This window comes from Coregonus clupeaformis, chromosome 12 (genome assembly GCF_020615455.1).
Source record: "Coregonus clupeaformis isolate EN_2021a chromosome 12, ASM2061545v1, whole genome shotgun sequence".
Classification (NCBI taxonomy): Eukaryota; Metazoa; Chordata; class Actinopteri; order Salmoniformes; family Salmonidae; genus Coregonus; species Coregonus clupeaformis.
Genome location: NC_059203.1, coordinates 2034047 through 2048619, shown reverse-complemented (window position 1 = coordinate 2048619; position 14573 = coordinate 2034047). Strand labels below are relative to the sequence as shown.

Here is a 14573-nt window from a genome sequence, read left to right as displayed (position 1 = left end):
CTTTTAAATGTATTGTAAATGTACATCAGTTGGGTTTTAGACCAAGTCATAGCACTATCTCTGCTGCATCCCTAGTTATAAATGATGTGGTTAACAGTATGGATAAAAGGCAACATTGTGCTGCCCTCTTCATTGACCTGTCAATTCAGAGGCTTTCATCAATTGGCATAGACCAGGTTGCATGTAACTGGTTTACAAATTACTAGACAGATAGAACTCAATGTGTATATACTGATGGTGTTAAATCAGGTTTCCTGGATATTGCGAAAGGTGTCCCGCAGGAGTCGATTTTGGGTCCTGTACTTTTTAGTGTTTACATTAATAATATTGACTTGTCTGTAAAAAATTGGAACCTGCGCAGTATATGCCGATGATGCTGTTGTGTATGCTAATGCCCCCACAGTTGGCCAGGCTCTATCTGAACTACAGTCTGCCTTCATGGTGTTACAGAAAAACTTTATTGACCTGAAATTAGTATTGAATACAGGTAAAACTAAGTATATGTTGTTCTCTACAGCGCATACAAATAACTGATGATTTAAACATATGTACTTTGGATGGTGTCAATATTGATCGTGTCCCTGCTTACAAATATCTGGGCATCTGCATTTATACAAATCTGTCTTTTAAAAAGCATATTGATGAGTTAGTTCAGAAGCTGAGAATAAAAATGGGTTTCTTCTGCCTCTTGCTAAATAGTAGAAAGCAGATTATTCAGTCGATGTTCCTATCGGTCATAGACTATGGCGACATCATCTATGTGAACGGTCTCTACTGAGTTAGGTAAATCAGCTTTTTGTTTTCTTGCACCTTATTTGTGGAACAATCTTCAAAATGTTCTTACATGTGATGTTCTGGTGCCTCTAGGGTAATTCAGAAAGCTGATTGAGGATCTTATTACTGATGAATGTGTTTGTTTTTTATGACTGTGTTTTTCTTTCTTTCTGCTTGCATTTTGTATTTATATTTTGATGTGTGTAAAAAGAAAAGTTCAATAAATAAATAAAATGACATTTATTATTAATGTTTTCTGAACCAGATAGGCCTTCATAAAACATATGACAAGAATATGAGCATAAGATAAGCATAAGCTTTACGAAAGATTTCATGAAGGTTTGATACAGCCTAAAAAGCTGTTGTTTGTTTAGTGTGAACCGTAACGCGTAGCATAATGCTTATCCTTAAGCCTGTTATAAAGGTTCAATACAACCCTTAAGCCAACCATAAATCTTAGACAGAGATGTGACTATGGCCTTAACCATCGCATTAGCCTATGACCTATGTATCTTTAGTCAAACATTCTAGCTATATCACAAAAACCTCAGAAGCTAACACTATCTCTCTGATACTATCCTTATCTCTCTGATGCTAACTCTATCTCTCTGATGCTAACCCTATCTCTCTGATGCTAACTCTATCTCTCTGATGCTAACCCTATCTCTCTGATGCTAACCCTAGCTCTCTGATGCTAACCCTATCTCTCTGATGCTAACCCTATCTCTCTGATGCTAACCCTATCTCTCTGATGCTAACCCTATCTCTCTGATGCTAACCCTATCTCTCTGATGCTAACCCTATCTCTCTGATGCTAACTCTATCTCTCTGATGCTAACCCTATCTCTCTGATGCTAACCCTATTTCTCTGATGCTAACCCTATCTCTCTGATGCTAACCCTATCTCTCTGATGCTAACCCTATCTCTCTGATGCTAAACCTATCTTTCTGATGCTAACCCTAGCTCTTATCCCCTCTTTCACTCTAGTTTCCCTGCCATAATTAATTAAACCCACTCCTGAATTTTCCAATACCTGTTTCATGTAAGTATGAATATCCTGTATTCAATGGACATTGGGTCATTATCTGAAAATGTTGTAAATAAAGAGTAATTTCATATGAAGGAACTTTCCAATAGTCATACTTTTTTTTGTACTGACTCTGCTTGTGGAACTCTCTGTTGGAACTCTTAAAAGCCTATTTGCTGTGCCAATGCTCCCACCAAGTGGCAAGTTCATCTTACGACAGTCTGTGTCACTAAAGAGTAAAAGAAAGAGAGCTCACTCTGCCAGATACCTCTACATTGATTGAAATGCTGCACAAAAGAAAACCTACGTATTTTACAAAACTGGCTGCAGTGCCTAGGAAAAAGACTGTCATGACCTCGCTCTCCATCCAAGGTGCATGAATAGAGGAGCAAGCTGCAGACATGAGCTTATTCAGACACTCTTAGAAGACAACGGAAGTAGATATCAGAAATGCATTTTTATTTTTATTAAAGCTGGAATCCTTAGTTGCTACATCCCATTTTTGGACTTAAATGTATAAATGCCTCATGAGCTTAGTTCAACTGTCGTACCCCATCAGAACAAACAAACATTGTATAGCCACAAAACATGGTTAAAACTATCATTTTGATATCATACATGGTCAGTCCTTGCATCCATAGCTCTGTCTATGAATTTGAGAGTGGTTACATTTCTCCAGGCCCATCCATCAGCTTTTTACCAAAACAGAGGTGGGGTGACCGCTTTGTTATTGTTTCATTTGAGATTTGTAGCTTTAAAACCAACGCGTTTCAGCACATTACCTCTAAGGGTTTTTTAGCTGTGGTTGCTAGAAATATAATATTGTGAACTGTTATTCAGAGCCTTTGCTATGAGACTCGAAATTGAGCTCAGGTGCATCATGTTTCCATTGATCCTCCTTGAGATGTTTCTACAACTTGATTGGAGTCCACCTGTGGTACATTCAATTGATTGGACATTATTTGGAAAGGCACACACCTGTCTATATAAGGTCCCACAGTTGACAGTGCATGTCAGAGCAAAAACCAAGCCATGAGGTCGAAGGAATTGTCCATAGAGCTCAGAGACAGGATTGTGTCGAGGCACAGATCTGGGAAAGGGTACCAAAACATTTCTGCAGCGTTGAAGGTCCCCAAGAACACAGTGGCTTCCATCATTCTTAAATGGAAGACGTTTGGAACCACCAAGACTCTTCCTAGAGGTGGCCACCCGGCCAAACTGAGAATCGGTGGAGAAGGGCCTTGGTCAGGGAGGTGACCAAGAACCCGATGGTCACTCTGACAGAACTCCACAGTTCCTCTGTGGAGATGGGAGAACCTTCCAGAAGGACAACCACAACCTGCCATAGGTGCTTCAACAAAGTACTGAGTAAAAGGTCTGATTACTTATGTAAAAGTATGAAAATGTATACACTCACTAATTGTAAGTCGCTCTGGATAAGAGCATCTGCTAAATGACTAAAATGTAAAAGGCAAAGGGTGGCTGCTTTGAAGAATTTAAAGTCTAAAATATATTTGATTTGTTTAACACTACTTTGGTAACTACATGATTGCATATGTGTTATTTCATAGTTTTGATGTCTTCACTATTATTCTACAACGTAGAAAATAGTACAAATAAAAACCCTTGAATGAGTAGGTGTGTCCAAACTTTTGACTGGTACTATATATATGTGTGTGTATCTGGAATTCTCTTGTTACCTCTCATTCACAGGGGTCCATCTCAATAAACCTGGGCGTACCTGGAACTGCCTCTCTCATTGTCAGAGAATGCATTCAGCCTCATGGCTGCAAGGATGAGAATTATTGATGGACGCAAAGACTCAGTTCTTTGTGCACTGTGAACCAGTAGAGTTTTAATCTTGTTACTAAAATAAAACCTGATTCTGCGACGTCTCAGTGTGCAGTAATTTAGATTAGACTGAACTACGTACACCACCAGTAGAAGAAAGTCTGTGGCACACAGCTCTTCTCTACATTGTCAGTCTGTGGCACACAGCTCTTCTCTACATTGTCAGCACTTGATGTTCAAATAGAATGCATTGAAACACCTTGTATTGACATGAAGAAATGCCAACAGAGCTTTTTCAGCACACAAATAAACCTTTTATTTTTGCTTCTGAAAATAAACCACAATACAAAAGTGTCTGCTGAGAACTGACATGTAAACAAGTTTCTATGGAATAAAATGTAAGTGTCAGAGTGTAGTTACAAATATTTCTGAACAATAGTACAACAGTGTCTGCTATGAACAGACATGTAAACAAAAGGTTCAAAAATAAAATGTCAAGAGTGTAGATACAAATATTTATGAGCAATATAAATATTACTGATCAATAGTAGAACCATGTCTTATGAACAGACATGTAGATAACAAAAGTGTCAATGGACTAAAATGAAAGTGTCTAGTGTCTGACTCCTGAGATGTCTGAACAACAACAGAACAAGTTAATTTCACTGTGGTCCCAGTCGTTCGGTCCATGTCCTCTTCGTGAAGTCATGCATGAACTCATGCAGCTGGTGATCGAATTCCTCCCGGAGTTTTGGCAAGAGTTCATCCATGAAATCAGCTATAGGTGCCAGGACCCTGTGAAGAGGGGGGACATTAGGAGAGTCTGGAGAGCAGTGTGCATGGTGAGGAGAGGAGGGGGGACATTAGGAGAGTCTGGAGAGCAGTGTGCATGGTGAGGAGAGGAGGGGGGACATTAGGAGAGTCTGGAGAGCAGTGTGCATGGTGAGGAGAGGTGGAGAAAGGCCAACAGAAGAGAGGAAAATGGGGATCAGAGTAAAGGAGGAGAGTCTGAAAATATTTGTATTTATTTACGTCCGGGACAAGCTGGTGGTCGGTGCATGACGTTCCCCAGATCTTGAGATATGGCTTCAATCATTTGCAATGCCTTTGTGAGTGATGTGTCAAGGGCTGAGTCTGCAGCTCTTTTCTCCCTTCTCCTCACACCCCTGCCACTACTGCTGCTGCTCTGTGGCATCGCTGAGGAACAAGCCAGTGGAGTAGGTCTTAGAGGTGGGCACAGGATAGAGCTTCCCAGGTCCTGCATGGAGATTGTTTCTAATTCTGCACTGCATCTCGGTACGGGAGATGGGCTGGGGGCCGATCACCAGTCAATACTGGGGGCAGAGGCAGTGCTTGGGGCCGGTGAACAGGCAGTGCTGGGGCGCAGAGAACAAAACCAGGTGCTGTCTCCATTCACTGGTGTTTGTGCCTTGAAAAGAAAATAGTAGAGGGCTATTTAGAACACATATCCAAAACATTAACGAACATCAATTATCATTAACCGAGACTACAGTATATAATGTTGCAAACATTTTAGCAGAGTTGAGTAGGCCTGGCCTAGCTACTCAACTCTGCACAAACGTTTGCAACATTTTGACTAGCTGGACCTTGCTACCAAACTTTGACTTTGGTGTTACCGATGTGGGAAGCTTATGATTTTCTTTCTATGACAAAATTGTTTGATAAAACAATTGTAAAGATCTTTAGTTTACTTGGTTGGCTTGCTTTCCTTGCACAAGAATGCTGCTAGGTTAGCTAGCCACTAGCCAGCCAAGTAGCTAGTGCTAGCTCTTGTTAGCAAAACATGGCTACTCATCAACTACAATAGAAAATACAACAGCATACCCCATCCTTACAGCGTCACCCCTACAGTTGACCAATCACAGATAGATTTCGGCTTCCGAACGTCGGTGAGAAAACATTTTGTGTGCCCGAACTGCCAACAAAACCATAGCCAAACTCAAAAACGAACAAAAACGAACAAAATGTTGTCATAATATATGCACAAACTGTACCAAACTGTTTCGGTTGGGAAGCATGCGGCCGCCTTAAGTCAGAAGACAGCCATCCAGAGCTTCCTAGGACCATTTAAACGTCCTCTGTCGAATACACTTGTATTTGCCTCCCTCTGGTGGTGACCTGCATCATGACATCCATTTATATCACTTCACTGCAACGTTACGTCAAAGGGGCGGTCCTTAGAAAAACATTTATCCAGCGCAACTGCTTCACGGCACAGACATGGCAAAGCAATCGCTGAATTTGTCTCGAGCAGGCGGATCTAAATACATAACTTACATAGCTCTATGATAAAGAATGCAACCTACACACTTCCTTAAACCTAAAATAAGTAAAGAAGTAATTTTGTGTGGAAGTTAAACATTTGTTTTACGTTGGAGGCAGACACATTGTATATGCGCAGAACGACAAAATTGAGCCCTTTACAAAGCCCGTCTCCCCTTGTCTATAGGAGGGATGCACGCTGTTTAAATGGCCCAAATGTTGATTTAGATGCTGACAAATTTAACCGATTTTGACTATCACTAATTTGTATTTATTTGTATTTGTATTTATTAACGATCCCCATTAGCTGCTGCCAAGGCAGCAGCTACTCTTCCTGGGGTCCAGCAACGTTAAGGCAGTTATATACAATTTCAAATAATACATGACATTACATTTCATAACACTTTTCATAACACATTAAGTGTGTTCCCTCAGGCCATTACTCTACTACCACATATCTACAATACAACAGCCATGTGTACGTGTGTGTAGAGTGTGTGTCTTATCATGTGTATGTGTAAGCGTCTGTCTGTGCCTGTGTGTCTTTTCACAGTCCCGCTGTTCCATAAGGTGTATTTTAATCTATTTTTTAAATCTGATTCTACTGCTTGCATCAGTTACGGGATGTGGAATAGGTTAAACCACAGCGCAAAACTGTCAGCTCAACTGTTTTTTTATGAAACCACTGTGTCTCTGTGGACAACACTTCTCACAGTTAAAACCATTGATTCTCTGTCAACAACACTTCTCACAGTTAAACCTCCTCTCACAGTTAAAACCACTATTTCTCGGTCAACAACACTTCTCACAGTTAAAACCACTGTGTTTATGTGAACCACACTGCTCACAGTTAAGCCACTGTGTCTCTGTGAACAATACTGTGCACAGTTAAACCACTGTGTCTCTGTGAACAACACTTCTCACAGTTAAACCACTGTTTCTCGGTGCCTAGCTGCTAATAAGAGTTGGCAGTGACACGCTGTGTCAAACACACACACACACACACACACACACACACACACACACACACACACACACACATACACACCTACACACACAGACACAGACACACACACACACACAGAGAGAGATAGGAACCACACAGGGGGGTGTACTGTATACTATACTTGTATTTAATATGTATTAAATATATATTTATTGAAGGTTATAAGTTCTAGTCTTTGCTCCAGGGTGAAATAATAATGTCATTGTACCATTTACATCCCGCTGCATCCTGTGCATATGAAGAAAACACTTTGATTTGAGCAGCATTATTAAATCAATCCAGAAGAGAACAAACAAACAAAAGAACAATCCAACAAAACACATAATTTAATGATATTCAGTGGTTTACTATACTGTGAGTGGTTTCCTGTTCAAGAAGAAGTTAAAGGATCACATTTAGATTACCAATTAATATCCCACATCTTTTCAGCACCCATCTACCCCACACTCACATTGTTATGCTGCGTTCATAACTACAATGGCTTGCGAAAGTATTCACCCCTCTTGGCATGTCTCCTATTTTGTTGCCTTACAACCTGGAATTAAAATAGATTTTTTGGGGGTTTGTATCATTTGATTTACACAACATGCCTACCACTTTGAAGATGCAAAATATCTTTGGGTGAAACAAACAAGAAATAAGACAAAAAAACAGAAAACTTGAGCGTGCATAACTATTCACCCCCCCAAAGTCAATACTTTGTAGAGCCACCTTTTGCAGCAATTACAGCTGCAAGTCTCTTGGGGTATGTCTCTATATCTAGCCACTGAGATTTTTGCCCATTCTTCAAGGCAAAACTGCTCCAGCTCCTTCAAGTTGGATGGGTTCCGCTGGTGTACAGCAATCTTTAAGTCACACCACAGATTCTCAATTGGATTGAGGTCTGGGCTTTGACAAGGCCATTCCAAGACATTTAAATGTTTCCCCTTAAACCACTCGAGTGTTGCTTTAGCACGGGGGGCCAGTATGAAAAATGTATGCACTCACTAATTGCAAGTCGCTCTGGATAAGAGCGTCTGCTAAATGACTGAAATGAAAATGAAATGATAGCAGTATGCTTAGGGTTCAATAAGCATTCAATAAGCATTTTGCTACAGCTGGCTATGCTTTCCACCTGGCTACCCCTACCCCAGCCACCAGCTCTGCACCTTCCGCTGCAACTTGCCCATGCCCCCCCCCCCCTCTCTTTCGTATCGTCTGAGATCCCCAGAGATAGGAAAGCTGCCGCGGTCATCCCCCTCTTCAAAGGGGGTGACACTCTAGATCCAAACTGTTACAGACCTATATCCATCCTGCCCTGCCTTTCGAAAGTATTTGAAAGCCAAGTTAACAAACAGATCACCGACCATTTTGAATCCCACCGTACCTTCTCCGCTATGCACTCTGGTTATGCAAATCAAATCAAATCAAATCAAATCAAATGAAATTTTATTGGTCACATGCGCCGAATACAACAGGTGCAGACATTACAGTGAAATGCTTACTTACAGCCCTTAACCAACAGTGCATTTATTTTAAACAAAAAAAGTAAAAATAAAACAACAACAAAAAAAGTGTTGAGAAAAAAGAGCAGAAGTAAAATAAAATAACAGTAGGGAGGCTATATATACAGGGGGGTACCGGTGCAGAGTCAATGTGCGGGGGCACCGGCTAGTTGAGATAGTTGAAGTAATATGTACATGTGGGTAGAGTTAAAGTGACTATGCATAAATACTTAACAGAGTAGCAGCAGCGTAAAAAGGATGGGGTGGGGGGGGCAGTGCAAATAGTCCGGGTAGCCATGATTAGCTGTTCAGGAGTCTTATGGCTTGGGGGTAGAAGCTGCTGAGACGTCTTTTGGACCTAGACTTGGCACTCCGGTACCGCTTGCCGTGCGGTAGCAGGGAGAACAGTCTATGACTAGTGTGGCTGGAGTCTTTGACAATGTTGAGGGCCTTCCTCTGACACCGCCTGGTATAGAGGTCCTGGATGGCAGGAAGCTTGGCCCCAGTGATGTACTGGGCCATACGCACTACCCTCTGTATTGCCTTGCGGTCGGAGGCCAAGCAGTTGCCATACCAGGTGGTGATGCAACCAGTCAGGATGCTCTCAATGGTGCAGCTGTAGAATTTTTTGAGGATCTGAGGACCCATGCCAAATCTTTTCAGTCTCCTGAGGGGGAATAGGCTTTGTCGTGCCCTCTTCACGACTGTCTTGGTGTGTTTGGACCATGATAGTTCGTTGGTGATGTGGACACCAAGGAACTTGAAGCTCTCAACCTGTTCCACTACAGCCCCGTCGATGAGAATGGGGGCGTGCTCAGTCCTCTTTTTTTACCTGTAGTCCACAATCATCTCCTTTGTCTTGGTCACGTTGAGGGGACGTTTTGTTTATTCCATATGTAACTCTGTGTTGTTGTTTTTATCGCACTGCTTTGCTTTATCTTGGCCAGGTCGCAGTTGTAAATGAGAACTTGATCTCAACTGGCTTACCTGGTTAAATAAAGGTTAAATAAAAAAAATCTATGAAATAAAAGGGTCATTGTCCGGCTGGAAGGTGAACCTCCGTCCCAGTCTCAAATCTCTAGGAGGACTGAAACAGGTTTCCCTCAAGAATTTCCCTGTATTTAGCGCCATCCACCATTTCTTCAATACTGACCAGTTTCCCAGTCCCTGCCGAAGAAAAACATCCCCACAGCATAATGCTGCCACCACCGTGCTTCACTGTGGGGATGGTGTTCTCGGGGTGATGAGAGGTGTTGGGTTTGCCCCAGACATAGCATTTTCCTTGATGGCCAAAAAGCTCAATTTTAGTCTCATCTGACCAGAGTACCTTCTTCCATATGTTTGGGGAGTCTCCCACATGCCTTTTGGCGAACACCAAACGTGTTTGCTTATTTTTTTCTTTAAGCAATGGCTTTTTTCTGGCCCCTCTTCCGTAAAGCCCAGCTCTGTGGAGTGTATGTCTTAAAGTGGTCCTATGAACAGATACTCCAATCTCCGCTGTGGAGCTTTTCAGCTCCTTCAGGGTTATCTTTGGTCTCTTTGTTGCCTCTCTGATTAATGCCCTCCTTGGCTGGTCCGTGAGTTTTGGTGGGCGGCCCTCTCTTGGCAGGTTTGTTGTGGTGCCATATTCTTTCAATTTTTTATTAATGGATTTAATGGTGCTCCGTGGGATGTTCAAAGTTTCGGATATTTTTTTATAACCCAACCCTGATCTGTACTTCTCCACAACTTTGTCCCTGACCTGTTTGGAGAGCTCCTTGGTCTTCATGGTGCCGCTTGCTTGGTGGTACCCCTTGCTTAGTGGTGTTGCAGACTCTGGGGCCTTTCAGAACAGGTGTATATATACTGAGATCATGTGACACTTAGATTGCACAAAGGTGGACTTTATTTAACTAATTATGTGACTTTTGAAGGTAATTGGTTGCACCAGATCTTATTTAGGGGCTTCATAGCAAAGGGGGTGAATACATGAGCACACACCACTTTTCCGTTATTTCTTTTTTAGAATATTTTTAAACAAGTAATTTTTTTAATTTCACTTCACCAATTTTGACGATTCTGTGTATGTCCATTACATGAAATCCAAGTAAAAATCAATTTAAATTACAGGTTGTAATGCAACAAAATAGGAAAAACTCCAAGGGGGATGAATACTTTTGCAAGGCACTGTACATGTCCACATACTGTAGTCTAAGTGTAGTGACACTAAATTTAGTGTCAACAAGTTAATAAACACAGAACAGTTAAATATTTGCAACTTAGAAAGACAACCATATGGGCAGTGATGTCACTTTATTAACATACAGTTGAAGTCGGAAGTTTACATACACTTAGGTTGGCGTCATTAAAACTAGTTTTTCAACCACTCCACAAATTTCTTGTTAACAAACTATAGTTTTGGCAAGTCGGTTAGGACATCTACAGACAGATTATTTCACTTATAATTCACTGTATCACAATTCCAGTGGGTCAGAGATTTACATACACTAAGATGACTGTGCCTTTAAACAGCTTGGGAAATTCCAGAAAATGATGTCATGGCTTTAGAAGCTTGTGATAGGCAATTTACAAATGCCTGAAGGTAACACGTTCATCTGTACAAACAATAGCACGCAAGTATAAACACTGTGGGACCACACAGCCGTCATACCGCTCAGGAAGGAGACGCGTTCTGTCTCCTAGAGATAAACGTACTTTGGTGCGAAAAGTGCAAATCAATCCCAGAACAACAGCAAAGGACCTTGTGAAGATGCTAGAGGAAACAGGTACAAAAGTGTCAATATCCACAGTAAAACGAGTCCTATATCGACATAACCTGAAAGGCCGCTCAGCAAGGAAGAAGCCACTGCTCCAAAACCGCCATAAAAAAGCCAGACTATGGTTGGCAATTGCACAGAGATCATACTTTTTGGTGAACTGTCCTCTGGTCTGATGAAACAAAAATAGAACTGTTTGGCCATAATGACCATCTTTATGTTTGGAGGAAAAGGGGCAAGCCGAAGAACACCATCCCAACCGTGAAGCACGGGGGTGGCAGCATCATGCTGTGGGGGTGCTTTGCTGCAGGAGGGACTGGTGCACTTCACAAAATAGATGGCATCATGAGGAAGGAAAATTATGTGGATATATTGAACCAACATCTCAAGACATCAGTCAGGAAGTTAAAGCTTGGTCGCAAATGGGTCTTCCAAATGAACAATGACCCCAAGCATCCTTCCAAAGTTGTGGCAAAATGGCTTAAGGACGACAAAGTCAAGGTATTGGAGTGGCCATTGCAAAGCCCTGACCTCAATCCTATAGAACATTTGTGGGCAGAACTGAAAAAGCGTGTGCGAGCAAGGAGGCCTACAAACCTGACTCAGTTACAACAGCTATGTCAGGAGGAATAGGCCAAAATTCACCCAACTTATTGTGGGAAGCTTGTGGAAGGCTACCCGAAACGTTTGATCCAAGTTAAACAATTTAAAGGCAATGCTACCAAATCTTAATTGGGTGTATGTAAACGTCTGACCCACTGGGAACGTGATGAAAGAAATAAAAGCTTAAATAAATAATTCTCTCTACTATTATTCTGACATTTCACATTCTTAAAATAAAGTGGTGATCCTAACTGACCTAAGACAGGGAATTTTTACTAGGATTAAATGTCAGGAATTGTAAAAAACGGAGTTTAAATGTATTTGGCTAAGGTGTATGTAAACTTCCGACTTCAACTGTAAGTATTGGCACTGACATACTTTGAGTTGGGTTACTAAAATGGTTTTAGGCAACAGGTTTCCCACAAAAAAAATTACTTAGCACAACTAATTACTTTTTACAATGTATTTTCATGTCATCCAACAAATGTAAACGCCTGAAGTTTGCTAAACAGCATTAGCGCAGCTGTTGCTTTGATCAGATTATATGAAAATAGAGCCCTTCACTGGCCTCTTCAACCTGACATAACACACACACACACAAACTCATATACCCACCCACACACACATATAGACGGTTTCAGTAGAATGTGTGTGTGTGTGTGTGTGTTTGGGTGTGTGTGTGTGTGCGCGCTTGCATGCGTGTCTGTCTGTCTTCTTACTTTTGAGCGGCCACAGACACCACACTGGACAGGGTGGTGGACCTGCTCTCCTTTCCTCTGAATCCTCCCCCCATCCTCTTCACTCTGACCACCACCCAACGCCTTGGCTACCAGAGACTACAGAAAAGGAGAGAAAGAGAGAGGGTGTGCATACGTGTGTGTTTGTGTGTGTTTCTGAATTGAGTCAGTTGTTGATGATAATATTAATGATAAACATTTTTTACTGCACTCTAGAGAGATGTAGGCCTAGATATCTTAGAATGTATTTACATATTTACAGACTGTGTGTGTGTGTGTGTGTGTGAGAGAGAGAGAGAGAGAGAGAGAGAGAGAGAGAGAGAGAGAGAGAGAGAGAGAGAGAGAGAGAGAGAGAGAGAGAGAGAGAGAGAGAGAGAGAGAGAGAGAGAGAGAGAGAGAGAGAGAGAGAGAGAGTTGTGTTTTTCCTTTTCAGCCACCCATCTCTGCTTGTCAGTCTTGATAGACCCAGTGTATGCACTTCTGGGTGAGGCTGTCAGGCAGTTGTGGAGAGCATGGCAGATCTGAAAGAGAGATGCACAAAGTGACAGTAATTATACAGCTCAACAGCATGTTTGTGTGTACATCTGTTGGTGTGAGTGAGTGAGCGTATTTGTATGTCACATACAGTGCCTTGCAAAAGTATTCATCCCCCTTGGAGTTTTTCCTATTTTGTTGCATTACAACCTGTAATTTAAATGGATTTTTATTTCGATTTCATGTAATGGACATACACAAAAGTGTCCAAATTGGTGAAGTGAAATGAAAAAAATAACTTGTTTCAAAAAATTCTAAAAAAAAAATAATTGAAAAGTGGTGTGTGCATATGTATTCACCCCCTTTGCTATGAAGCCCCTAAATAAGATCTGGTGCAACTAATTATCTTCAGAAGTCACATAATTAGTTGGATAAAGTCCACTTGTGTGCAATCTAAGTGTCACATGATCTGTCACATGATCTCAGTATATATACACCTGTTCTGAAAGGCCCCAGAGTCTGCAACACCACTAAGCAAGGGGCCCCACCAAGCAAGCGGCACCATGAAGACCAAGGAGCTCTCCAAACAGGTCAGGGACAAAGTTGTGGAGAAGTACAGATCAGGGTTGGGTTATAAAAAACAAACAGAAACTTTGAAAATCCCACGGAGCACCATTAAATCCATTATAAAAAATGGAAAGAATATGGCACCACAACAAACCTGCCAAGAGAAGGTCGCCCACCAAAACTCACGGACCAGCCAAGGAGGGCATTAATCAGAGAGGCAACAAAGAGACCAAAGATAACCCTGAAGGAGCTGCAAAGCTCCACAGCGGAGATTGGAGTATCTGTCCATAGGACCACTTTAAGCCGTACACTCCACAGAGCTGGGCTTTACAGAAGAGGGGCCAGAAAAAAGCCATTGCTTAAAGAAAAAAATAAGCAAACACGTTTGGTGTTCGCCAAAAGGCATGTGAGAGACTCCCCAAACATATGGAAGAAGGTACTCTGGTCAGATGAGACTAAAATTGAGCTTTTTGGCCATCAAGGAAAATGCTACGTCTGGTGCAAACCCAACACCTCTCATCACCCCGAGAACACCATCCCCACAGTGAAGCATGGTGGTGGCAGCATCATGCTGTGGGGATGTTTTTCATTGGCAGGGACTGGGAAACTGGTCAGAATTGAAGGAATTATGTATACTGCTAAATACAGGGAAATTCTTCAGGGAAACCTGTTTCAGTCTTCCAGAAATTTGAGACTGGGACGGAGGTTCACCTTCCAGCAGGACAATGACCCTAAGCATACTGCTAAAGCAACACACAACACACAAGTGGTTTAATAATATAATATAATAATATGCCATTTAGCAGACGTTTTTATCCAAAGCGACTTACAGTCATGCGTGCATACATTTTTTGTGTATGGGTGGTCCCGGGGATCGAACCCACTACCTTGGCGTTACAAGCGCCGTGCTCTACCAGCTGAGCTACAGAGGACCACGTTTAAGGGGAAACATTTAAATGTCTTGGAATGACCTAGTCAAAGCCCAGACCTCAATCCAATTGAGAATCAGTGGTGTGACTTAAAGATTGCTGTACACCAGCGGAACCCATCCAACTTGAAGGAGCTGAAGC

General features: G+C 41.8%; 1 long non-coding RNA gene across 1 annotated transcript; it reads right to left on the bottom strand.

Moving 5' to 3' along the window:
• Positions 1 to 3927: 3927 nt before the first annotated feature.
• Positions 3928 to 12750, bottom strand: LOC121578606. Its single transcript, XR_006002789.2, has 3 exons — positions 12445 to 12750; positions 4626 to 5022; positions 3928 to 4388 (listed from the first exon to the last, which is right to left on the bottom strand). It is a non-coding gene; the product is annotated as an uncharacterized LOC121578606 (long non-coding RNA).
• Between the last annotated feature and the right edge of the window lie 1823 nt (positions 12751 to 14573).